This window comes from Castor canadensis, chromosome 1 (assembly GCF_047511655.1).
Source record: "Castor canadensis chromosome 1, mCasCan1.hap1v2, whole genome shotgun sequence".
Lineage (NCBI taxonomy): Eukaryota > Metazoa > Chordata > Mammalia > Rodentia > Castoridae > Castor > Castor canadensis.
In genome coordinates, this window is record NC_133386.1 from 147373287 (window position 1) to 147401121 (window position 27835).

At 37.4% G+C, this 27835-nt stretch overlaps 1 pseudogene; it reads left to right on the forward strand.

The window, feature by feature from the left end:
- The first annotated feature begins 570 nt into the window (after positions 1 to 570).
- LOC141410931 (small ribosomal subunit protein eS8 pseudogene) lies at positions 571 to 27628 on the forward strand (annotated as a pseudogene).
- Positions 27629 to 27835: the final 207 nt, after the last annotated feature.

Genomic DNA, 27835 nt, shown 5'->3' on the forward strand with positions numbered 1-27835 from the left:
AAAGTCTCTTCTGAGACTCAAGGCAAAGTCTTAGTTGTAAGTGCCTGTAAAATCAAAAGGAAAGTTATATACTTCCAACATACAATAGCACAAATAAATGCTACACTATATGTATAGTACTCGTATTATGATATGAGGAATAGGAGAATAATAAGGAAGCATCAGATCAAAGCAAGACTGAAAGCAGCAGAACAAACATTGAATCCTGTAGCTCTTTATCTGGCCTCAGAGGCATGTGGTATCATAATCTGAGCTCCAAAGGGCTCAGGCATCACTCCCCTCACAGCCCTGCAGCCCACATGTCCTCTTTCTTGGGCTGGCTCCACTTGTTGCCTCCTGCTCTCATGGGTAGATGTCTCGTGTTCCTAGCATCTCCAACATCTTTAGGGCTCCACTGAAGCTTAGGCTTCACTCTCACAGCTTCACATATCACCCTTTCAGGGGCTGCCTTCAGGGATCCTGACCCTGACACACACTGCCTGGCCTCTCGAGGATTTCCTCTGAACTCTGGGTGGAAGCCTCCACGACCTGTAACTCTTTCATTCTGCATGCCAGCAAAAGTAGCGTTATATGGACAATGCCAAGGCCTGCCACTGTTTCAAGCAGTATCTGGGCCCCTTTTGGTCCATAGCTGCAGTAACCTCTGAGTACCTGGGTAGCTGAACCCAGGGACATACTTCCCTAAGCGCCCCTGTGTGCGCAGGGTACCCTGATAGCACTCTCTTCTCAAGGGAAGTCTTGAGAAGAGACAATTTTACACCCTTGAGCCTCTAATAGGTGGGGCCTGGCCAATTCCTGAGATGCTTTCAAAGCATCTTTCTTATTGCACAAGGACAGAGTGTTTGGCTTCTTTTTAATGGCACTAATTTCTTTAACAACCACAACCTCTTCATCCACAACTTTTGACTTCCTCCTTTTCTGATGAGACTACACATTTTTCAAATCCTTCTGCTATGCTTTTTGCTCCTAGTTCTCACTGCAAACATGGCTAAAAGCAGCCAGCAACAACCATGCCACACTCTGGCAATGTTATCTTGAAATTTCCAAATCAATTAGGCTGTAACCTTAATTTTGGGGGGTAGTATTGGGGTTTGAACTCTGGCCTCATTCTTGGTAAGAAAGCACTCTGTCACTTGAGCCATGCCTTCACCTCTTTTTGCTTTAGATATTTTTCAGGTAGGGTCTCGCAGGGTCCAGGATCAGCCTCAGACAAAGATCCTCTTATGTATGTCCTACAATGTTTGTAGGACCACAGGGTTGTGCTACTGCACCCAGCTTACTGGTTGAGGTGGGGTCTCATGAACATTTTGCCTGGGCTGGCCTCAAACAATGATCCTCCTGATCTCTGCCTCCTGAGTAGCTGAAATTACAGGCTTGAGCATCATACCCACCAAGGCTATCACCTTAAACTCATCCACAAAGTTCAGGAGACAGACAAAATGTCAAAAAATTATTTGCCAGCATGTAACATGAATAGCTTTTAGTCCAATTTCCAATAGAGTCCCTAAGCACAGTCTTTACTATCTGCATTTCTCTTAGAATTCTGGTCTTCTGAGCTACCACCAGAATAGTCTATTAAACTCTGCTTATACCATTCTAGGTTTTCTCTAGTCAACAACTCCTAAATTTTTCAAATTTCTCTTGTAAATTAGTTCCAAAGGTATAAAAACAACATGATCAATTCTAGTCAGAGCAACAACCCCACTTCTCTGGCAACCAATTTTCTAATTATTTACCTTCTTTCACTGTAACAGAATGTCTGGCATAAATAACTTAAAAGGAGGAAAGATTTATTTTGGCTCATGATTTTCGAGGGTTCAATCCATTGTTGCTTGGTCCCATGTGCTTGGGCAAAGCATCATGGTGGCAGAAACATGTGACAGAGGACATTCTACAGACATGACAGACAGGAAGCAGAGAACCAAACAGGATGAGGCCAGGGATGATATATCCTCAAAGACCCCTCCCAGTGATACCATTCCAATAGCTAGACCTCATTACCTGAAGTTTTCAGAACCTCCCAAAATAGAGCCTCCAGCTGGGGCCCAAAGCATTCAAAACATGAACCTATGGGGTACATTTCATATTCAAGCCATAAGAATAAATAAGCAGCCAAATGTAAAAGAGAGAAAAATTTGATTAAGTAATAAAATTTAAGATGAACAGAAATGACAAAAATGTCATTTTGAAAATTTCAACATTTGTTGAATTTTGCCTATAAGGCTCCAAATAAACTGATCCATCATCCCATGTCAGATTTCACCTCTCTCTCTCTCTCTCTCTCTCTCTCCCTCTCTTTCTCTCCCTCACCCTTGCTATTCCTTGAATATGACTAGCGTGTTCCTTTTCAAGGTGTTTGCCCTTCTGCTTCCTCTACCTAGTATGCTCTCTCAAAACGTACCTGCTCCTTTGCTTTCACTGCAGTTTTTGCTTATGTGGGAAGCTTTCCTTCTCTGCCTCATCTAAAACAGGAGGCCTGTTCACTCAATCCTCTCACATTATTTTTCTTCAGAAGACTTATCATTTCACTTAGGATATTTTATATAGCAGAGTTCTTCCCCATTTTTAGTGAGCAGGTGCTTCCCATAAAACCTTCAGAGCAATACAAAGTCATCTAGTTCATATGACCATAGCAGTGTTTCCAAAATGGGAAGGCGGCGGGGCTCTACTGACCAAACTCTCACTTGAGAATAAGTACAAAAATCCTAAATGCTGTACTTGTTTTCACCCCCAAGTAATGTATACAATGTAATCTAAGATTATAGACAACTCAGTCAATTAAAATGACCTTTCATCAAAGTGGTGAGAAAAAATTCTTTTACTGTTAAAACTCATAAGAGCAAGCATGAGGAGCAGCATGTAAAAAGCACCCTCCAGACAGAGGGGTAAAAGAATGTACTTGATGCAACAACTAAACACACACCAGGCACACGCACATGCACACTCGAGCTCTTACCAATGCTTAACCTTGTTCTTTAAGTATATGTAGCAAGAATGTACCTGTATACTCTTTGCAAAATGATTTCACTTTAGGCCTGGAAGAAAATGTTTTGCATTTCAGGTTAAAAATAAAGCCTGTAACCATCAATGACTCAGAGCAGGAGAATATTCTGCAAATAACAGGTTTTATGTTCAGGAGAAAATAGTGTTTTCTCTCTGCAGGTGTAAAAAAGTCCCGTGTCAAACAGGCAAGGCGTCATTCTATGTATGAATTAAGAATACTGATTATATGGTACTTTTTATAAGAAACCATAAGAAGTGTTTATAATGTAAAAGTTTATTTAATTGTAGCTGTTTCCTTGTTGTAAACAGTACTCCTCCTAAAAGCATGCTTATCACATCCTTTAAATTTTACAAAATTTTGCAAATTTTCAACAGAATATTTAAATATTAAATTTCCTATTTTCTTCTGTTGCATTGTGAGAGTTCTACACAAATTTTGAATATTAACCCTTAACAGATTTGTGGCTTGCAATTATTTTCTCATCTGTAGGTTGCTTTTTCATTTTGTTGATTGTTTCTTCTGTTGTATAGAATTTTTTAGTTTGATGCAGTCTTATTTATTTATTTATTTTGACTTTTGTAGCCTGAGCTTTTGGTGTGGTAGCTCTAATCCCAAAAGTCATTGCCAAAGTCAGAGTCTAGAAGCTTTCCTTATGTTCTTTGAATATATAGTTTTAGGTTTGTATTTAGATCTTTTATCCATTTTGAGTTAATTTTTGTGCATGGTACAAGATAAGGGTGCAGTTTAATTCTTTCATATATTTAAATTCAGTTTTCTCAGGAGAGGGAGGGGGTGGAGTGGGTGGTAAGGGAGGGGGTGGGGGCAGGGGGAAGAAATGACCCAAGCCTTGTATGCACATATGAATAATAAAAAAATAATAATAAATTCAGTTTTCTCAGCAGCATTTATCCCTTCCTTTACTGTATCCTCTTGGTAACCTTATCAAAAATTAGCTGACTGTATTTGCTTGGATTTGTTTATTTCTGGCTTTGTACTCTGTTCCATTGCTCCATGTGTCTGTTTTTATGCTTCTACTGTAGTGTTTTGTTTACTATAGCTTTGTAGCATAATTTTAAAACAGGAAATATGATGCCTCTGACTTTTCTTTATCATTATTGTTTTAGCTCTTTGGGGGACTTTTTGTAGTTCACATTTCTTTTTACTCCTGGATTTTTTTTTTTACTCCTGTGAAGAATGTCATTGGAGTTTTAATAGGGATCATGGTAGGTCTGTATGTTGCTATGGGTGGCATGGATATTTTCAACAGTATTAATTCTGCTCATCCATGACAACTTTCCATTTATTTGTGCTTTCTATAGTTTCTGTCATGACTGTTTTATAATTTTCAATGTGCGAAGTTACCATCTCCTTACTTAAATTTATTCTTAGGTGTTTACTTTTTTATGCTATCAGAAATTGGAGTGTTTTCTTCATTTCTCTTTAAGATAGATCATTATTTAAGTATAGAAATGCTACTTATTTTATATGTTGTTTTTAATGTGCTGCAACTTTACTAAATTCATGTATTCATGGTAGTCGTTTTGTGGACTCTTTAGGGTTTTCTACATATAGGATCACGTTATCTGTGATAGAAATAGTTTTAGTTCTTTGTTTCTGACTTGGTTGCCTTTTATTTCTCTTTGCTGTTTGTCTACTCTTCCAATATTACATTGAATAGGAGTGGTGAGGGTGGGTATCCCTGCCTTGCACCAGTCTTGATGAGAAAGCTTTCAGTTATTTCCCATTGATTACGGTAGCTGTGGATTTTTCATGCCTTTCTTATGTGGCAAAACTTCCCTTCTACACCTAAACTGTTAAGATATTTTATCAAGAAGGGATGCTGAACTTTTTGTCAAACGCTTTTTCTGCATCAATTATGATAGTCATGGGGTTACTATCTTTCATTCTGTCAATGTGATGTATCATAATGATTGATTTGCAAATGTTAAGCCAGCCTTGCATGCCAAAGCAAATCCTATTTGGTCATGATGTATAATCTTTTTGTTGAGTTGTTGAATTTAGTTTCTAATATTTAGTGAGGATTTTTGCATAGATATTCATCAAAGATACTGGTCTCTAGTTTTCTTACTTGCAGTATCTTTGGTGGCTTCAGTATGAAGGTGATGCTGGCCATATAAAATGTGTTGAGAAATATTCCCCTTAGGTCTAATTTTTGGGAAGCATGTAAGAAGTGTGTGTAATAATTATTCTTTGTGTGTATGGTAGAGTTTAGCTGTGAAGCCATCTGGTCCTGGGCTTTTCTTTGTTGGAAGATTTTTAATTGCTTCCTAAATCTCTTTACTATAACCCAATTTTAAAAATGAACAAAGGACCTGAAGATTAAGTCTCCAAAAAAGACATGAAAATAGCCAGCAAGTATATGAAAAAGTGCTCAGCATCACTAATCATAAGGAAAATGTAAACAAAACCACAATGAGATATCTCCCTATACCCATTAGGAAAGTCATTTTTGGAAAAAAAGAAAAAAAGACAAGAAATAACAAATGTTAGTGAGAATGTGGAGAAACAGAACCTTAGTGCATTGTTAGTTGAAATGTAGTCTGGTACAGCCATTATGGAAAATATTATAGGATTTCTAAAGAAATTAAAAATAATACAGTCATATGACCCTGAAATCTCTCTTCTGGGAATATAGTTATTAAAGATTAAATCACTAGGTCTAAAGACATCTGCACTCCCATGTTCGTTGCAGCATTAAACACAACAGCCAAGATATGGAAACAACCTTAATGTCCATTGACAGACATGTGGATAAAGAAAAATGTGATACTTGAATATAATTCAGCCTTTTAAAAGGAGATCATGCCATTTGCCACAACAGGTTTGATCAGGAGGATATTATGCTAATTAAAATAACCCTAAAAATAGAAAGAAAAATATTGCATCATCTCACTTAGATGTGGAATTAAGAAAAAGAGCTCAAATACACAAAGATAGAAAATGAAATGGTGGTTACAATGGTGGCAAAGGAGAGGAAATGGGGACATCAAAGGACACAAAACAGCAGATATGTTGAATGAACAAGTATTCAGATCTAACAATGTGGGGACTAAAGTTAGCAAAATTGTATTGTATTAGAGAATTTTGTTAAATAAGTAGATCTTAGTTGTTCTTGTCACAAAAAAAGCAAGAGATGATAAATTTGCTCTACTTCACTGCAGCAATCACTTTACTATCTACATGAATCCAATAACATTATGCTGTAAACCCCAAATGTACACAATAGGAATTTATTAAATAAATGAATAAATTTTCCATTTTAAGATGGATTTTGGGGGATCTAAAAGCAGTTATTCCTTTCTTAGCTTTATTCAGAAAGTATGTCCTTTATTTTTCATCAGTTCTCAATAAGGCATCATCACAACATCACCAACACTAGCATAAACTTATGAGCACTCTTTTGTTCCAAGTTTCTGACTTACTATCATACCTGTAAGATAGTTTCTGCTATCTTACAGGTATGTGGTGGCTATATTCAGAGAGCAAGGGAATTCCTATTACTCAGTAAGGAGTTTCTGCTCTTCAGCCTAACAACCACTATATTTGCCAAAACAATGTTCTACTTTCTTACCCCAGCAATTCTAAAACAATAGGTTGAATAGCTGCATACAAACTTTCTTGGCAAGAATTAGATTGCAAATTTAACTTCTTTTTGGCTGGCTAAATTTTAACAATTGTAGCTTAAACAAAAAAAACAAAATAGAACAAATGTTTATTCACATTTCTTTCTCATTTATGAATTTATTTGAAACATTTGTAAAATAAACCTACTAACAAGCCAAATTATGTCATTCATATTTTAGAGAAATAAAACTAATTAACTAATTAACTATTTTAGAGAAATAAAACTAATGCAAACCCATCTTAATGTTTACAAAGATTAACTGTTCTTTTTCTATAGAATCATGGAATTACATTTAAACAGGGCTTTAGTTATAAAGAGATGTATTAGAAAACCAAAGACATTTCTGATATAATATTTCTTTGTGTTCACAAAGACTAGACACACATAAATATTAGACATAACATAAGTAAATAAAATAAGTTCAAATCATGTCAGTATTTAACTAATTCATGAGCTTTCTTTTGGCTAAAGATTTTCATTTTATTTTCAGTACTAAGGCAAGTCAATGGAACAATTCTGATACTGAAAATCTCTGAGCTTTTATTTAATCATAAAAAGGTTTCTTACATATTGGCCCCAGAAAATATAGCAATTTCCTCAAGAAAATGAACACAAGAATGGTTTTGTGAGATATAACAAGCTACAATTTTCTTCCAGAAAAGCAATTTTTTTAGTTTTCTTTGCTAAGACTGTGTCTACAACAAACCTAAACAGTCAGTCAATTCAGTCAAAAATGTGTTCTATTCAAGGAAAGAAAAAAAATCTTATGGGTTGTCTGACATTATGCAGACCAAACTGAAGGACTGAATATTCACTTTTTAACTATGTTTTCTTAACATGTTTATAGAGCTTAAAGGACAAAAATGAACTTTCTAGATCATATTCTTGAATTTTAAGAAGTTTCATTTATTTACTATTTCCAGTAAAGGCAATATTAGGGAAATGAACCTGCATTGTCTTACAAAATAATTTATAGCATATTTAAATTTTACATTCTTTCAGAGATTTTTAAAAATGCTTAATGGTTGATGTGCACTATTAGAGTTTTTTCTATTTTAATTTGTGTAATGTTCCTCACTGATTAAAGCTGCAATGTGGAGGGAGAGTTTCAAATGTGGTCCCAGTACTGATAGTTTAAGTAAGATAGAAGTGTTACCAAGAAAGCTTGGCTCAAAGAGGCTGGATAAAATTGTGAAACTCCCTAATTTTTTCACTTTACCTGTGTCTTTTTTCCTATATAACCACAAGCCAGAACCTTCCTTATACATAGTAGGTACTCAGCAAAAATTTGAGTGTGGATTTTGTGGAAAAGGGCCAGAATCACAAATCATCTAGGCAAATAAATAGATATATAGGATAAGTCATCACAGAAAGAAGAGGATAGTGTACAGGAGGGACATCTTAAACAGAATATGAGAGCTGTCTTCATGAATCTGAAGATGATGTTAGGCATAAGAAAAGATAAGAAAGATTAGACATAAGAAATTAGACTCTGTGTGGCTCAAAGGAGTATATGCCAAATTCAATTTAATATAAAGGGCTTCCTAACATTCACAGCTGTCAAAGATGAAAGGAAAGATTACCTCAGTCACTAGAAGTGCTAGAGTAGAGGATGGAAGATCAGTTAGTAGGGGAGCCATACAGGGGATTTAAGCATAAACTAGGACATCTTAAAGTTCTTTCTAGCCCTACAAGTCTATGAAAATGAATCATTCCTTCTAATTGTTGTCTGAGATATAGCAGACATTTAAAAGAACTGAAGTGGCAGTTGACGGAGGTTTCAATATTATAATGGAAATCCTGCTTTCCTACCACAGACCAGACCACGCCAATTATGGTCTTAAAATTCACTTCAGCTGACCTGAATTTCAGCTGTAGTATGGAGGGGCAGTCTCAAACCCCTCTGCAACTGGGCAACACATTCAGTCTACAACACACTAACATATTCCATGATCCCATTTTCAGGCACAGTCTAACACAACAGCCACAGTAGAATTTACAGGGGTGGGGTAGTAGTGAGATGGAAGATGAGATGAGGATTTTCCCCTCATGAAATCAGAAGATAATTGGTTTAAGAGTGAAAAAAGTGGGCTTACATGTAGCTAAAGCAAAAAAATATAATGCTACTAATTAACTCTAAAAGAAAAAAAATGTAGAACCACAGTGAAGAGGTAGATCGTGGCAGAACATTCAGCTGTGCTCCATCTAGGAAGCCTAAACAAAAATGTCCCTCTATCATCAGGGATCTTAGTCCAAGAAATAACTGAACACTAAGACCAGGAATCTGATGGTAAGTTGGAGAGGTTTGCTATTTTTGTTTATCAAACACTGATTAAATTTTTGCATTAATAAAATATATTAATATAAAATTTTGTGTCAGAGTGTTTGTCCTCTATGTTGATGAAGGGAATTTTCCAAAGCCAGCAAGTTTTCATGAAACTACATAGTGAGCTAAGGAAGTGTGTCACGTAAGGCTCCAATTCAGATACCTCATACCTCATACCATGTAAGAAATGAATTCGTACCCTCAAGATCATGTTCAAAGACTGGAAACACAATTCAGATGGTCCAGTCAACTTCTTCTTTTGGCCAGACCTCTGCAAACTGGGCAAATACCAGTTTTCAACAGCACACCAAACACTCCATGATCCTCATTTTCAGTTTCAGATAAAGACATTAATTTAATAAAACACAAAACAACAACAAAAACTACTTCTCTTATCTATGAGCTCATGCAGGGAGCATCAGAAAATTATTTTATCAATCATAATCTCTCAACCTAGTGCTCCAAATATTGTTCTACTGAATTCTGAGATACAAATTGCCAGCTAATTAGCTGATGGCAAGCTTAGAGTACAACCTTGCAGGAGTCTGCTCTAGATGTGTGCAGCTGAGTTTCAGAGGGAATGGCTTGATGAGCTAGCCCGCAAGCAACTTGTTTTATGCTAAATTATGAATGCTACAAGGCACCCAAATATAACATTTATAAGAATTTTAATTTTTAAATATGTAAATGCTCAACATCAAGGACATTAGCCAAGACCACAGATCATTAAATACAAAATATTACTAGTCTATATTATACCTTAACAACTGATCAAGAAGGAATAATATGTAAATGATTAGGTTTGCAGGGAAAGGAGGCATCTACATCCACAGATTTATTTGATGAGTTTTTTCAAGCCTTGTAATGTAGACAAAAAAAAGTAATGTGATTAAAATCGATAGAGCACATCATTTGCTGATACTGTTGCCGAAGAAAAGGCAATAAGCCTAAGGCATGTTATTAGTAGATTATATGATTTTACTGACAGGTTCAAGATTTTTAAAGGCAACTGAGAACAGACAGGATTTCTCTTTTGGAGCCAAGGAATTTTTCTCCTCAATTAAAAGGAAATCATTATTTCCTTTTTTATTACAAAGATTTAAAATATTCTCTGTAACATTAGAAAAAATATTAATATTAAATTTTCCTTTATTTTCTAAAATAAAAATAGACTGTCAAATGTGGTGATTGCATTTAGTACCAGCTACTTAGAAAGCTGAGGCAAGATGATCACTTGAGCTCAGGAGTTTGGGGCCAGCCTAGATAACAGAACAAGACCCTATCTCAAAAGAAACAAAAAACCAAATTGGTGATCCTGATTAAAATTAAAACTGAAAGTCACTTCATTTAACACCACATATACATCCAACACATACCAGAATAGTTTAGGGAGTAGTGGTGTAAACTTATTTCTGGAAAGTCCATGCAGAAAAAAAATGAAAGACTAAAAATAAGAATTTTCAGACTTCTTCTTCAAAAGTGATCAGTGACACTCTTTTCATGTGCCAATGATGAAATGATAAACTTTTAAATAGGCCTTCAAATTCAAAGAATTTGACTCAAACATTAGACCTACGTTTAGTAGCTTTTACCAAGTGAACAGTAGTCTAGTTAGGGAAATTTACTTCTTTAGAATTATATCAGGCATAAATAATTTTAAAAGTAAACTACAATCCAGGAGACTAGAACAAGCGGAAACAGAATCTCAGAACTCAAAGATAAAATAGAAATTAAAGGAAAAACTGATGAACTGTAAACTCAAGAACTATGAAAGGAATATGCAAGAACTCACCACTCCATCAAAGACCAAATCTGAGAATCATGGACACTGAAGAAGAGGTCCAAGCAAAAGGGATTCATAATATATTCAATAAAATAATAACAGAAAATTTCACAAATCTAGAGAAAGTTATGCCCATTTAGATACAGGAAGCCTCCAGGACACCAAACAGACTTGACCAAAATAGAACTTCCCCACAACATATTGTCATTAAAACAATTAAAGCACAGAGACCAGAAAAAGAATATTGAAGGCTGCAAGAGAGAAAAAACAAATAACATATAAAGGTAAACCCATCAAAATCACAGCAGATTTCTCAATGGAAGCCTTAAAAGCAAGAAGGGCATGGAGTGAGGTATTCCAGGCTCTGAATGAAAATAACTTCAACTCTAGGATACTCTACTCAGCAAAATGATCATTCAAAATAGATGGATCAATAAAAGTCTACCACGATAAGCAAAAACTAAAACAATATATGACCACCAAGCCACCACTACAAAATATTCTCCAAGGAATTCTGCACACAGAAGATGAAAGCAAACAAAACCACAAGAGGACAGGCAAGATCAAACCACAGGAGATGACAAGGAATCAGACTGTAACATCGATTCAGCTGCACACAATCAAACCCTTAAACAACAAAACAACTAAATGACAGGAATCACCACATACCTATCAATACTAACACTGAATGTTAACGGACTTAACTCCTCCATCAAAAGACACCATTTGGCAAACTGGATTAAAAAGGAAGATCCAACAATCTGTTGTTTACAGGAGACCCACCTCATTGACAGAAGCAAACACTGGCTTAGGATGAAACAAGCCAATGACCCCCAAAAACAGGCAGGAGTAGCAATACTTATCTCAGACAAAGTAGACTTCAAACTTACATTGATCAAATGGGATAAAGAAGGACATTCCATACTAATAAAAGGGGAAATACAACAAAAGGAAATAACAATTATCAACCTATATGCACCCAATCTCAGTGCACCCAATTTAATCAAACTTACTTTAAAGGACTTAAAAGCATACACAGACTGCAATACAGTGGTAGTAGGAGACTTTAATACCCTCCATCACCAATAGATCTGTCATCCTAACAAAAAATCAATAAAGAAATCCTAGATCCAAATCACACCATAGATCAAATGGACCTAGCTAATGTTTACAGAATATTGCATCCAACATCCACACAATATACATTCTTCTCAGCAGCCCATGGAACTTTCTCCAAAATAGATCATATCTTAGGGCACAAAGCAAGCCTCAGCAAGCATAAGAAAACAGAAATAATCCCATGCAGTCTGTCTGATCGCAATGCATTAAAACTAGAACACAGGGCAGAGTGGGTGGTAAGGGAGGGGGTGGGGGCAGGGGGGAGAAATGACCCAAGCCTTGTATGCCATATGAATAATAAAAAAAAAACTAGAACACAACAATAAAAACAGCAGAAAATATGCAAAAAACTGGAAGCTGAACAACACATTGCTCAATGATCAGTGGATCATCAATGAAATAAAGAAGAAATTAAAAGGTTCCTGGAAGTTAATGAAAATGAAAACATGACCTACCAGAACCTATGGGACACAGAAAAAACAGTCCTCAGAGGAAAATTTATAGCCATGAGTACATATATTAAAAGGACAGAAAGATCTCAAATCAGTGACCTAATGCTACATCTCAAACTCCTAGAAAAACAAGAACAAGCAAAACCCAAAACAAGCAGAAGGAGAGAAATAATTAAAATAAGGGCAAGATTAATTAGAGACCAAAAAAACCATTAAAAGAATCAATGAAACAAAAACCTGGTTCTTTGAAAAAATAAACAAAATTGACAGACCCCTGGCAATCTGACTAAAATGAGGAGAGAAAAAAACCCAACTTAGTAAAATCAGAAATGCAAAAAGGGAGATAACAAAAAACACCACAGAAATCCAGGAATCATCAGAGACTACTTTAAGAACCTATATTCCAATAAATTTGAAAATCTTGAAGAAATAGACAAATTTCTAGATACTTATGACCATCCAATATTGAACCAAGAGGATATTAATCACATTAGTAGATCTATAACATGAAATGAAATTGAAGCAGCAATAAGGAGTTTCCCAAAGAAGAAAAGTCCGGGACCTGATGGATTCTCTGTTGAATTCTATCAGACATTTAAAGAAGAACTAATACCAACTCACCTTAAACTTTTCCAAGAAATAGAAAAGGAACACTGCCTAACTCATTTTATGAAGCCAGTATTACACTCATCCCAAAACCAGACAAAGACACTTCCAGAAAAGAGAACTATAGGCCAATCTCCTTAATGAACATCAATGCAAAAACCCTCAATAAAATAATGGCAAACCAAATCCAACAACATATCTGAAAGATCATTCACCACAACAAAGTCAGCTTCATCCCAGGGATGCAGGGGTGGTTCAATATATGCAAATCTATAAATGACAAAATGCTCACCATCTCTAGCAATAAAGGAAATGCAAATTAAAACCACACTAAGATTCCACCTCACCCCTGTTAGAATAGCCATCATTAGCAACACCACCAACAACAGGTGTTGGCGAGGATGCAGGGAAAAAGGAATCCTCTTACACTGTTGGTGGGAATGTAAACTAGTACAACCACTCTGGAAAAAAATTTGGAGGCTACTTAAAAAGCTAGACATTGATCTACCATTTGATCCAGCAATACCACTCTTGGGGATATACCCAAAAGAATGTGACACAGGTTACTCCAGAGGCACCTGCACATCCATGTTTATTGCAGCACTATTCACAATAGCCAAGTTATGGAAACAGCCAAGATGCCCCACTACTGATGAATGGGTCAAGAAAATGTGGTATTTATACACAATGGAATTTTATGCAACCATGAAGAAGAATGAAATGTTATCATTTGCAGGAAAATGGATGGAATTGGAGAGTATCATTGTGAGTGAGGTTAGCGTGGCCCAAAAGACCAAATATCATATGTTCTCCCTCATATGCAGACATTAGATCAAGGGCAAACACAGCAAGGGAATTGAACTTTGATCACAAGATAAAAGCGAGAGCACACAAGGGAGATACGAGGATAGGTAAGACACCTAAAAAATTAGCTAGCATTTGTTACCCTCAACGCAGAGAAACTAAAGCAGATACCTTAAAAGCAACTGAGGCCAATAGGAAAAGGGGACCAGGAACTAGAGAAAAGGTGAGATCAAAAAGAATTAACCTAGAAGGTAACACACATGCATAGGAAATTAATGTGAGTCAACTCCCTGTATAGCTATCCTTATCTCAACTAGCAAAAACCATTGTTCCTTCCTACTATTGCTTATATTCTCCTTTCAATAAAATTAGAGATAAGGGCAAAATAGTTTCTGCCGGGTATCGAGGGGGTTGTGGGGGGAGAGGAAAGGGGCGGGGTGGGTGGTAAGGGAGGGGGTGGGAGCAGGGGGGAGAAATGACCCAAGCATTGTATGCACATACGAATAATAAAATAATTAATTAATTACTAAAAGAAAGATAGTGGTCTACTCTTATCTACTCCTAATCTATTATAAAATAGAGAAATATTGTTCCTAATATTTCTTTGTAAGTCATCATTCTAACAGCTCTTTATTATGACATTCTCCCTTCTGATATTTGTATGGAAAACCTTGTAAGAAAAGGCTTTATGAGTGGGTAATATAACAATTATATTTTCTTTAATGACTATGTTACTCCTAATGACAACTAAAATGTTTTTATCACTGGGTCATACTAGCATGTTTTATCAGTCTTTGCTGCAACCAGAATATTTCTCTCAGTGTTTAATTACATGGTATCATGTGACTTTTTCCCTTGAATTTTTATTTTGACTTTCAGAATACACTAAGGGGTTCCAAGTGCCTGGTACCACATGACTCATTTCTACTGACCAACACATCATTTCACACCTTTTTCCTTGCTTGTATTTCTGATTGTATAAACTCTTTTGTCATACTCTGTGTTCTGGTTAAGATGGAATATACTTGCATACCTAAAATTCTTAAAGTGTCAATTAAAGGTACTGTTCAAAGCTAAAAAAATAAAGAAAGAGGTCACATGTTTACTCTCATATGTGGAAGACAGATTCAATACAAATACAAGTATTATCATACATACATATAAATATACACAGAACATTTTTCCAAAAGTGGGACTGTTAGGGGAGATGAAGGGAGGAGGAAAAAAAGAAAATAATGACCAAAAGTGAGTAATAATGAAATACATCACATCTGCATAGGAACAATACCCAACAAAACACAATACAGGGTGCTGAACAATACAGGGTATGGGGGGAAAGGGGAAGAAAAACAGTAGAGGGTATTATACTGATTTAAGCACAACATATTTACAGGTAAAATACCAAGGTAAAATTCCTACTAAACAATGAACAGACACTTAAACAATGACAGACATGAATGTAAAATAGGTCATGTTAAGGAGAGGGTTCTAGTGGAAGGGGAAGTGTAAATGAAGAGGGTAAAGGGGAGTGAACATGGTTGATGTACTTTCTGTACATCCATGAATATGGAACACTGAAACCTGTCAAAGTTATTTTAAGAAGGAGAATATGGTAGGAGGGAGAATAATGGAAGGGATGAAACAAACTGGGGTATAATATATGTATATATGGAAATGTCACTACAAAACCCTCTGCATTACTATGATAGGCTAATACAAATATTTCTAAAAAGAAGAGAGGCTGGAAATGGAGTTTTCATGTCCAACCTAAGCTACAGAGATAGACCCTGTCTCCAAAAAAGGCAGATACAAAGGCCATAGACTGTACAAGTCTATTTACATGAAAGTTCCAAGAATAAGCAAATCCACACAGACAAAAAGTTGGTAGATGAATGGCTACAACATGGCACTGTAGAATGTTCTAGTCTACTCCCTGTGGCTATTTTTTCAAGATGGGGGAGGCCACTGATTTCAGGACCTGGGGGAGGGGAATTAACTGCCAATTAGCAAAAGGTTTCTTTTAGAGGATCAAATTAGATATAGTCATGGTTGTACAGCCACAAAGCTGTATACTTTAAAATGGTAAATGTTATGGTATTTAAATTATATCTAAATTTTAGAGATTAAGATAGCCCTAAAAACTTGCCAAGATTAATGTACATGAAGTGGTGGGGTCTAATACAGGGTTGGAATGGGATAAGAATACAGTAATATTTACATACTACATATAAACATTTATGTTTCAGATATGTTAGAAAATACGTAAAACAATAATCACCAAACTTTTAGGAATGCTACTCCTAGAGAGGGAAATGGGCTTTGGGTTATGAATGAGTAGAAGGAGAGATTTCATTTTTTGTACTGTCACTTATTTTTAGCTTTTTACCATGAGAAGGCATTCATGTGTCATTTGTACTTTTTAAAGTTTAAAAAAATAAGAGGATTGACTTTTTTCATTTCCCTTGTATTACTGTGGACTGTGAATCAGCATCTACATGAAGCTGTAGTGATGAGAGAGGCAGAGGCCCCTCCCGAATCTACTATTCCTAAATGTCTTTCTGGCCCAGAGAATCTATGCATTTAACCAGTTTTACTCACAACTTCCTGTTCTCTCTTCCTTGATGGAAAAGCCCCTTTTAATGTCTCTCAATCCACACCTTTCAGGCTCTTACCCTGATTTAGGTCACTAGGACTCATTCTTTTATATCGGAGTTATCAGTCATCTCCTGTCCACAGAATAAAAGAACCTCAAGGAGTTTTCTCCCCTTCCTAACATTTTTCTTGAACTTGAATTAAACTATACTTCTGTGTTTTAAATGGGGGAGACTCTCTTTTGTTTCAACAATTAAAAATCATTAAATGAAACATAATAGCTTTAAACAAAATTACATAGAAATTTTTTTCACAATTGGCTTTAAAACTGTATTCCTCCATTCCCAGTGTCTAAAAATAATCATATGTCTGCCTTGCCAAGAACACATATAAAATGGGAAATTTTTCCCCACTCCATGTTTTATCCCCTCTACACAGTAACAAAGTGCAATGGACTATTTTAGACAAACATAAGGCCAGCAGAGCTGGAAAACAGGGTTCAGGGGACAAGGAGCTTTTCTACTTCACTCCCAAGAAGCTAACAGCTGCTGCTCTTATGACTCCATACGTGGCTATTTACACTGGATCTTGGAACATGCAAGCCTGTAAGAAGCGCACAGAGCATTAGTCAACCTCATCAGTTCTCACAGCGCCAAGGTTCTGAGCAGCATTTCCAAGGGTATGTGCTGCACTAAAGCTGGCCCATAGCAACTTGCAAGAGCCAATTGTTAAGCTTTCGGGAATTCTGAGATCTAGTTACTAAATACAACCATTACTAAAAATTAAATGTGCCTATTTTATGTGAACTCACAAGTAAATTATATTTTTAATTTACTTAAATGCTCACAACTCATCACTTCCTAATTATTTTACATTATGCTATGCTCCTCAAAGTATTATACTGTGTGTGTGTGTGTGTGTGTGTGTGTGTGTGATGAAAATGTCACACAATGGGGTATTTGTACACATCTCTTCCCAAATCAGTGAAAATTAGCTGACATGGGAGTATTTATGCCACAAATTGGCAAATGCTACAAGTCAGGGTTTATTTTTCTAGAAAGCTGGTTGTTGAACATTACTAACATATCACTGGATAGCCATAGCTGTGGTCTTATTTTTCTCCTGGAATAATCTGCTGGCTGTGCTCCAAGTCTCTTTCTTCTAGTGCTTAGCATCCTGACTTACGCCTATATACTTCTGGTATTTAATAGAGGCTAAAGAGAAATGTAAATGAAGCCAGGCAGTTTGTTACCTATTAAACTGTTTTCATAATTACTGAATGTTAAAGTTGGAAGAAGCCTTAATGCAAGAAGGAACAAGGCAGTAGGAAAAGTACTGGCCTTCTAGTCCTAAAACAGAGCTCAACTCCCAATTTTGCTCTTCACTAGCTTTTGACACTTTGTTAAGTAGCATTAAGCCATCTTAGCCTCCCTTTATTGACAGGTAAAGTGAGAAATTCACTAAATTACTAAAGGGTTAAATGGGATGATTTGTGAATATAAGGTGTTTGGTAAGCTGCAAAATGCTTTACAAATACTGTGTGCTATTTCTGGGCACCTTTAGAGCAGGAGAGCTCATATTTTGCAATACCATTTAATCTGATTTTGACAGCTGTAATCTTCATACTCTCCATAACTTCAATCTTAACCTAAATTCTTCCAACTCAAGATAATAATCTCTTTTCCATATGACAGCCTTTTAAATATTGAAAGCTAGATCTCAAGCATCCTCATTAACTTTGACCCTCAAGTCTAAAGAACTTTAGTTTCTTCAAGCATTTAGAAGAAACTCTTACCTTCCTAGACTATCTCATCTCAATAATTTGGGAGGTACTAAAGAGCAATGCATTCATTTTCTATTCCTACTATAACAAACCACCACAAACTCAGTGGCTTAAAAAAATACAAACAGAGGATTTCCAAGATGATGGCTAGAGGGAGGAAGCAGAAAGCGTGTCTCCTAAAGTGAAATCTTGGAGAGACGCTGGAGACACACCTTGCAGGCAAGGCCATGGAGAAGAGGCAAAACTTTGACCCCTCCACACCTCCAGCCTGCGAATAGCATCTCCACTTCATATTAAACGGAGAAACCAGAAGGGCCCCCGGCCGCCAGTCACCCGTGCCCAGACGGCTTGGGAAGATGCGGACAAGGTGAGCTTAGTGGTACGAGGTACTCCCACAGACAACCCACGTCCAGATTGGCATACCCCCGGACAGATTGACCCCCACCCAGGGAAAAAAGAGAAACTGAGTAATAAGCCATGAGAACAATAAAGACACATAGCAAAGAAGGTAAGGCGCCCTGAGCACCGAAGAGAGGGGGAGGGAATCCATCCTGGAACTGTAACTGAACAAGCCGGAGAGGGCGGGAGCACCCAGCAACCAGGAGCGGGAAAGCTTGCCAGGGTGGCGGAGGGAGGAAAAGTCCACAAGAGAGAAGGGAAGACCCACCTCTCACGTGAGCTGTGCACAAACACGCTGGCTGGCAGGACCAGCAGCACTGCCCAGTAATCAGGAGCGGAAAAGCTTGCAAAAGCAGCGGTGGGAGGAAAACTCCACAGGAGAGGGGGGAACATGCACTTCCCACACGAACTGTAAATAAACACGCAGGCTGAGAAAGCAGGTGCAGTGTCACCTCCCCCAGTGTTCTTGGAAAGGGGAAAGCTTGTAGCAGTGGCATAGTGCACAGAACTCTGAGTAAACAAAGCTTGCCCCAGAGATCTGCATAAATAAAGCCTCCAGCAACAGCAGGCTGACAGCAGTGAGCAGGCAAGCCACAGCTGCAGATAGCCATTCACAGACCTGTCTCCAGACTCTTTTTTTTCTCTCTCCCTACCTTTGATGAGAAAACAACCAAACTACACCTGCATGCTGAAAAACTTACTGAAACAGTATTGCATTTGAACTTGGGACACTTTGTGGGTTTTCTTTTTTTTCCTTATGTTACCCCTTTGATGAGACAACTACAGAACAACATCTGAGGCAGCATCTCCAGGATTGGAGACTGAGGGACGAAACCAAAATTATTAAGACTGAAACTTCATTGCATTTGAACTTCGAGGCTTGTTCTTTTTTTTAATTTTATTTATTTTTTATTTTTATTCTTATCTCTATTCTTTTTATTTTTTATTTTCAATCCTCTGTCTCTCTAATGTCTTTTCAGCTTACTGTTGATTAGTACACTGTCTCTCCCTGTTTATATCTTTGAAACCTTTTCTGTTTGTTTCTTTGTTTTGTTTTTTGGTTTCTATTTTTCTACCTGATTATTTGTTTTTCCCTTTTCCTTTAAGTTCTTTGCTTTCCATCCCCTCACCCTTCCATTCTAAATATCACTAGTGCTATTATTACAGCCAGAAAATACTTAATTGCACACAGTACAGGGAAAATAACAACACCAAGGGCAATGTCAGGAAGACAGAAAAAACAGGGAAACCAGTTTCCCCACAGCAAAAAATTAGTACAGGAACCAGAGGGAAATGAAGAAAACAGATACTCAGATCCAGACTCCAACAAAATGAAGATAAACTATGCCAAAGAATCCAATGAAGCCCACAAGAATAATCTAAAAGAAGACATACTACAGGTACTCAATGAGAATTTTATAGAGATGATACTGGATATGGTCAACCAAAATATACAGGAGATACTCAAGAAACTCCAAGACAACAAAAATAGAGAATTTGAAAAAGCAAAAGAAGAAATAAAAGAAACCATAGAAGCACTGTATAAACACCAAAGTGAAACAGAGAACACGATTAATAAAGAGATAAATGAACTCAGAACAAAAATAGACAACATTAAAGAGGAAACCAGCCAGGATATGGAAAACCTCAGAAAAAAGAACGAAACAGAACTGCAAAACAAAACGGAAGGCCAATCCAGCAGAATAGAACAAACAGAAGACAGAATCTCAGAACTCAAACATGAAATGGTAATTAAAGGAAAAACTGAAGAACTATTAAACAACTCAAGACCTGTGAAAAGAAAATGCAAGAGCTCACCAACTCCATCAAAAGACCAAACTTGAGAATCACAGGCATCAAAGAAGGAGAAAAGGTGCAAGCAAAGGGAATGCACAATATATTCAACAAAATAATAATGGAAAATTTCCCAAATCTAGAGAAAAATATTCCCATACAGATGCAAGAGGCCTCCAGGACACCAAACAGACCAGATCAAAATAGAACTACTCCATGACATATCATCATTAAAACAACAAGTTCAGAAACTAAGGAAAGAATATTGAGGCTGTGAGAGAGAAAAAACTAATAACATACAAAGGTAAACCCATCAAAATCACAGCAGACTTCTCAACAGAAACATTAAAAGCAAGAAGAGCGTGGGGTGAGATCTTCCGGGCAATGAATGAAAATAACTTCAACCCCAGGATACTCTACCCAACAAAACTATCATTCAAAATAGATGGAGCAATAAAAGTCTTCCATGATAAGCAGAAACTAAAACAATGTGTGACCACAAAGCCACCACTACAAAAGATTCTTCAAGGGATTCAGCACACAGAAAGTGAAACCCAACATAAACATGAAAGGACAGGCAGCACCAAACCACAGGAAAAGAAAAAGCAAGACAGTAGAGAGTAACCTCAACTTAGGTACACACAATCAAACCTTCAAACAACTAAGACAACTAAATGACAGGAATGACCACATACCTATCAATACTAACACTTAATGTTAACGGACTTAATTCACCCATCAAAAGGCACCGCTTGACAAAATGGATTAAAAAGGAAGATCCAACAATTGTTGCTTACAGGAGACCCATCTCACCAACAGAAATAAGCATAGGCTTAGGATGAAAGGCTGGAAGAAGATTTACCAAGCCAATGGCCCCCGAAAACAGGCAGGAGTAGCAATATTTACCTCTGACAAAGTAGACTCCAAACCTACATTGATCAAACGAGATAAAGAAGGACATTCCATACTAAAAAAAAGGGGAAATAGACCAAAAGGAAATAATAATTATCAACCTATGTGCACCCAATGTCAACAAACCCAATTTCATCAAACATACCCTGAAAGACCTAAAAGCATATATTAACTCCAACACAGTGGTTGTGGGAGACTTTAACACCCCATTATCATCAATAGATAGGTCATCCAAACAAAAAATCAAAAAGAAATCCAAGATCTAAAATATACAATAGATCAAATGGACCTAGTTGATGTCTACAGAACATTTCATCCAACTTCTACACAATAGACATTCTTCTCAGCAGCCCATGGAACATTCTCCAAAATAGATCATATCCTAGGGCACAAAGCAAGCCTCAGCTAATATAAGAAAATAGAAATTATACCATGCATTCTATCTGATCACAATGCATTAAAACTAGAACTCAACAAAAAAACAACAGTAAAACACATGCAAACAATTGAAAGCTGAACAACACATTTCTCAATGATCAATGGGTCATTGATGAAATAAAAGAGGAAATTAAAAGTTCTTGGAAGTCAGTGAAAATGAAAACACAACCTACCAGAACCTATGGGACACAGCAAAGACAATCCTGAGAGGAAAGTTTATAGCCATGAGTGCATATATTAAAAAGACTGAAATATCACAAATCAATGACCTAATAATACATCTCAAACGCCTAGAAAAACAAGAACAAGCAAATCCCAAAACAAATATAAGGAGAGAAATTATAAAAATAAGAGCTGAAATCAATGAAATAGAATACAAAAAAACCATACAAAGAATGAATGAAACAAAAAGTTGGTTCTTTGAAAAAATAAACAAGATCAACAGACCCATACCAAACCTGACTGAAATGAGGAGAGAAAAACCCAAATTAGTAGAATCAGGAATGCAAAAGCGGAGACAACAACAAACACCATGAAAGTCCAGGAAATCATCAGAGACTACTTCGAGAACCTATATTCAAATAAAATCGAAAATCTTAAAAAAATGGACAGATTTCTAGATACATATGATCATACAAAACTGAATCAATAGGAAACTAATCACCTGAATAGATCTATAACACAAAATGAAGTCAAAGCAGCAATCAAGAGTCTCCCCAAAAAGAAAAGGCCAGGACCTGATGGATTCTCTGCTGAATTCTATCAGACCTTTAAAGAAGAACTGATACCAACCCTCCTTAAACTGTTCCAAGAAATAGAAAGGGAAGGAAAACTGCCTCACACATTTTATGAAGCCAGTATTACACTTATCCCAAAACCAGGCAAAGACACCTCCAAAAAGGAGAACTATAGGCCAATCACCTTAATGAACATTGATGCAAAAATCCTCAACAAAATAAGGCAAACCGAATTCAACAACACATCAAAAAGATTATTCACCACGGAGGGAAGGAGAGAATGAGGGAAAGAGGGATGCCAGGAGCGGAGAAAAGAGGAAGAAAGTAAAGTCATGGCAGAAAAGAATAGAAGGTGGGTGAGGAATAGCTGGAACCCTTTGCATTTGCCTGGAGTTCTCTTAATGCCCAGTAACCAAGGTACAATGAGGTAGGCAGAGCTGTCTTCCCTGTGGATTGGCTAAAGTAAAATCTTGATTTAGAATCACTTGATTCTAAGGGATTATATCTCACTTTTTTCTACATGCTGGAAATTCTTTTGTTTTGGCAGTACATGGGATTTGAACTCAGGGCTTTGTGCTTGCAAGGCAGGCACTCAACTACTTAAGCCATGCCTCTAGCCCTTTTTGCTCTGGTTATTTTGTAGAGATAGAGTCTCGCCTTTTGCATAGGCCAGTCTGGACCCTTATCCTCCTATTTTATGTTTCTCCTCATAGCTGGGATGACAGGCATGCACCACCACACCCAGCTTTTTTCCATTGAGATGGGTCTTGAGAACAATTTTTTTGTGTGTGTAGTACTGGGGATGGAACCCAGAGCCTTGTGCATGCTAGGCAAACATGCAAGCACTGAGCTACATCCCCAGCCTGAGAACTAATTTTTTTTGAACCTTGATCCTCCACCTCTCAGCCTCCCAAGTAGCTAGGATTACAGGCATGAGCCGCCGTGCCTGGCTCAGGCTGAGGATTCTTTAACTTCTTTCCTCCATCTTCATAAGTGCCAGTCCTGTGCTGTGCTCTGCTCTATGTCAGAGTTCATCCCTGAAGAGTGTCCTCTCCCAGCTTTCCATGTCTGCTGGCTTCCAGTGAATGGGAGGCACTGGAGAGCCCTGGAGGCTGGATGGAGGGAGAAGCCAGGAGATTTCCTTCCCTCTTTGCTTGGGAGCAATGGCAGGTGGCCTTTCCTCATTGGCCCCAGCAACAACAGGTGCAGTCAGCCCTGCCTCAGCTTAGGGCTGGACTTGGCTTTCTGCTTTGTGCATCTCTGGTTTGCCTCACTGCCAGCATGGGGGAGGGGATGGCATAGCAGAGAGATAAAACTTAAAAATTTAAGCATGAAGAATGTCACATAGCACTGGGAGTGAAGTAACCAACAGAGTTACATGTAACCATATATGGGTTAAACCTTGCTTTTTGCTTCTGTACCCTGCTTGCAAGGGTATAGGTGAGACCCCTTTGTTCTCAGGTCTCAGCCTTTGAAATGTGAATCCAATGAGCCACTGCTGGTATGCTAATAAACATTGCTTCCCGAAAAAAAAGAAAAGATTATTCACCACGACCAAGTAGGCTTCATCACAAGAATGCAGGGGTGGTTCAACATACAAAAATCAATAAATGTAATAAACCACATTAACAGAAGCAAAGACAAAAACCACTTGATCATCTCAATAGATGCAGAAAAAGCCTTCAATAAGATCCAACACCATTTCATAATAAAAGCTCTAAGTAAACTAGGAATAGAAGCTCTAGGAAAACTAGGAATAGAAGGAAAGTAACTCAACATTATAAAAGCTATACACGACAAGCCTACAGCCAGCTTTATACTTAACAGAGAAAAACAGAAACCATTCCCTCTAAAATCAGGACAAGGATGCCCACTATCTCCACTCTTATTGACATAGTACTGGAATTCCTAGAAAGAGCAATTAGGCAAGAAGAAGGAATAAAAGGAATACAAATAGGCAAAGAAACTGTCAAAATATCCCCATTTGCAGACGACATGATCCTATACATTAAAGACCCAAAAAACTCTACTCAGAAGCTCCTAGACATCATCAATAGCTGTAGCAAGGTAGCAGGATACAAAATCAACATAGAAAAATCATTAGCATTTCTATACACTAATAATGAACAAACTGAAAAAGAATATATGAAAACAATTCCATTTACAATAGCCTCAAAAAAAAATCAAATACCTAGGTGTAAACCTAACAAAAGATGTGAATGATCTCTATAAGGAAAACTGTAAACTTCTGAAGAAAGAGACTGAGGAAGACTATAGAAAGTGGAGAGATTTCCACTTTGTTGATAGAATCAACATAGTAAAAATGTCGATACTCCCCAAAGTAATCTACATGTTTAATGCAATTCCCATCAAAATTCCAATGACATTCATTAAAGAGATTGAAAAATCTACTGTGAAATTTATATGGAAACACAAGAGGCCATGAATAGCCAAGGCAATACTCAGTCAAAAGAACAATGCTGAAGGTATCACAATACCTGACTTCAAACTATATTACAAAGCAATAACAATAAAAACAGCATGGTACTGGCACAAAAACAGACATGAAGACCAGTGGAACAGAATAGAGGACCCAGATATGAAGCCACACAACTATAACCAACTTGTCTTTGACATGGCACTAAAACTATACAATGGAGAAAAAGCAGCCTCTTCAACAAAAACTGCTGGGAAAACAGGTTAGCAGTCTGCAAAAAACTGAAACTAGATCCATGTCTATCACCCTATACCAATATTAACTCAAAATAGATCAAGGATCTTAATATCAGACCCCAAACTCTAAAGGTGATACAGGAAAGAGTAGGAAATACTCTGGAGTTAGTAGGTATAGGTAAGAACTTTCTCAATGGAACCCCAGCAGCACAACTAAGAGATAGCATAGATAAATGGGACCTCATAAAACTAAAAAGCTTCTGCTCATCAAAAGAAATGGTCTCTAAACTGAAGAGAACATCCACAGAGTGGGAGAAAATATTCACCAGCTACACATCAGACAAAGGACTGATAACCAGAAAATATAGGGAACATAAAAAACTAAATTCTCCCTAAACTAATGAACCAATAAAGAAATGGGCAAGTGAACTAAACAGAACTTTCTCAAAAGAAGAAATTCAAATGGCCAAAAAACACATGAAAAAATGCTCACCATCTCTAGCAATAAAGGAAATGCAAATTAAAACCACGCTAAGATTCCACCTCACCCCTGTTAGAATAGCCATCATCAGCAACACCACCAACAACAGGTGTTGGTGAGGATGCGGGGAAAAAGGAACCCTCATACACTGTTGGTGGGAATATAAACTAGTACAACCACTCTGGAAAAAAATTTGGAGGCTACTTAAAAAGCTAGACATCGATCTACCATTTGATCCAGCAATACCACTCCTGGGGATATACCCAAAAGACTGTGACACAGGTTACTCCAGAGGCACCAGCACATCCATGTTTATTGCAGCACTATTCACAATAGCCAAGTTATGGAAACAGCCAAGATGCCCCACCACTGACGAATGGGTTAAGAAAATGTGGTATCTTTACACAATGGAATTTTATGCAGCCATGAAGAAGAACGAAATGTTATCATTTGCTGGTAAATGGATGGAATCGGAGAACATCATTCTGAGTGAAGTTAGCCTGGCCCAAAAGACCAAAAATTGTATGTTCTCCCTCACATGTGGACATTAGATCAAGGGCAAACACAACAAGGGGATTGGTGTTTGAGCACATGATAAAAGCGAGAGCACACAAGGGAGGTGTGAGGATAGGTAAGACACCTAAAAAACTAGCTAGCATTTGTTGCCCTTAATGCAGAGAAAGTAAAGCAGATACCTTAAAAGCAACTGAGGCCAATAGGAAAAGGGGAACAGGTACTAGAGAAAAGGTTAGATCAAAAAGAATTAACCTAGAAGGTAACACACACACACACAGGAAATCAATGTGAGTCAATGCCCTGTATAGCTATCCTTATCTCAACCAGCGAAACCCCTTGTTCCTTCCTATTATTGCTTATACTCTCTCTACAACAAAATTAGAGATAAGGGCAAAATAGTTTCTGCTGGGTATTGAGGGGGGGGAGCGGGAGGGGGCGGAGTGGGTGGTAAGGGAGGGGGTGGGGGCAGGGGGGAGAAATGAACCAAGCCTTGTATGCACATATGAATAATAAAAGAAAAATGAAAAAAAAAAAAAAAGAGGCCATGCTGAGTGATTGACCTATAGGTTTGTGTAAGCACACTTCATGATGTTGGCACAACTGTAAAATCAACTTATGGCACATTTCTCAGAATGTATCCCCATTGTTAAGGAGAGCATAACTGTACATATGTGCAAAATACATATATATATGTATATATATAATCTTTCTCTTCTCTACTTATTCTGCCTGAACTATTTCAGCTTATCCATTCCTTTGGTAGTCATGGGACATCCTATATAATGGATTATACTTCAGATTTCCAGCTCTGATCACTGCTTTTCAGACTAATTATGGATTTGTCTTAAATGGCAAGGTATCTGTCCACTTATTTCCAGCTTTGTCCAACCAGCACCAAAGTATTAAGTGAAAAGTAAGAATTCACTCTTCTTTCACTTTACATACAGAAAAGACTATGTGAGCTCTTTCAAGCCAGCACCTAGCCACAGGCATCTCTTGGGACAACTGTCATAAGCACTACTAGACTGGGGGCAAGGGAAAGCCCTATCACAAGAAGCAGAAGAATGAGCTGGGACACCCTGCTGCCAACCCTAAGATTGGCACCTGCATATACACAGTCTGAGTTCAAAGAGGCAACATAGTACAGAACTCTGAGGCTTGAGTGGAGAGCTTCTCTTCGGACTCTGAGTATTATACTCACAAAACAAAGCTTATTGATGCATCCAATAACAAGATGGTCAGCACCAAGACCCTGGTGAAGAACTGCACGGTGCTTATTGACAGTGGCAGGAGTTCCACTGACCCTGGGCTGTAAGGGGACCAAGCTGACTCCTGAGGAGGAAGAATTTTTAAACAAAAAATGATCAAAGAAAAATGATCAAATATGAAAGGAAAAAGAATATCAAAATCAGCAGTCTTCTGGAGGAGCAATTACAGCATGGCAAACTTCTTGCCTGCATTGCATCCATACCAGGCCAGTGTGGGCCAGCAGATAGCTATGTACTAAAGGGCAAGGAGATGGAATTCTATCTGAGGAAGATCAAGGCACAGAAAGGCAAATAAGTCATTCACTGTCCTTAGCTTGTGTAATAAAGGTGTTTATTGTTCTTTTAAAAAAAAAGACTTTTTGAGGCCTTCTGTGTAGCAACCTCACTCCAAGAAACAGCCTTGATTGAGCAAAACTCCCTGAGCAAACCATTCCTCTAGTGTAGCTCTCTGCCCTTGGATAGTCCTTTCACATTTCTATTATACCACAGACTGCCTAGGTTC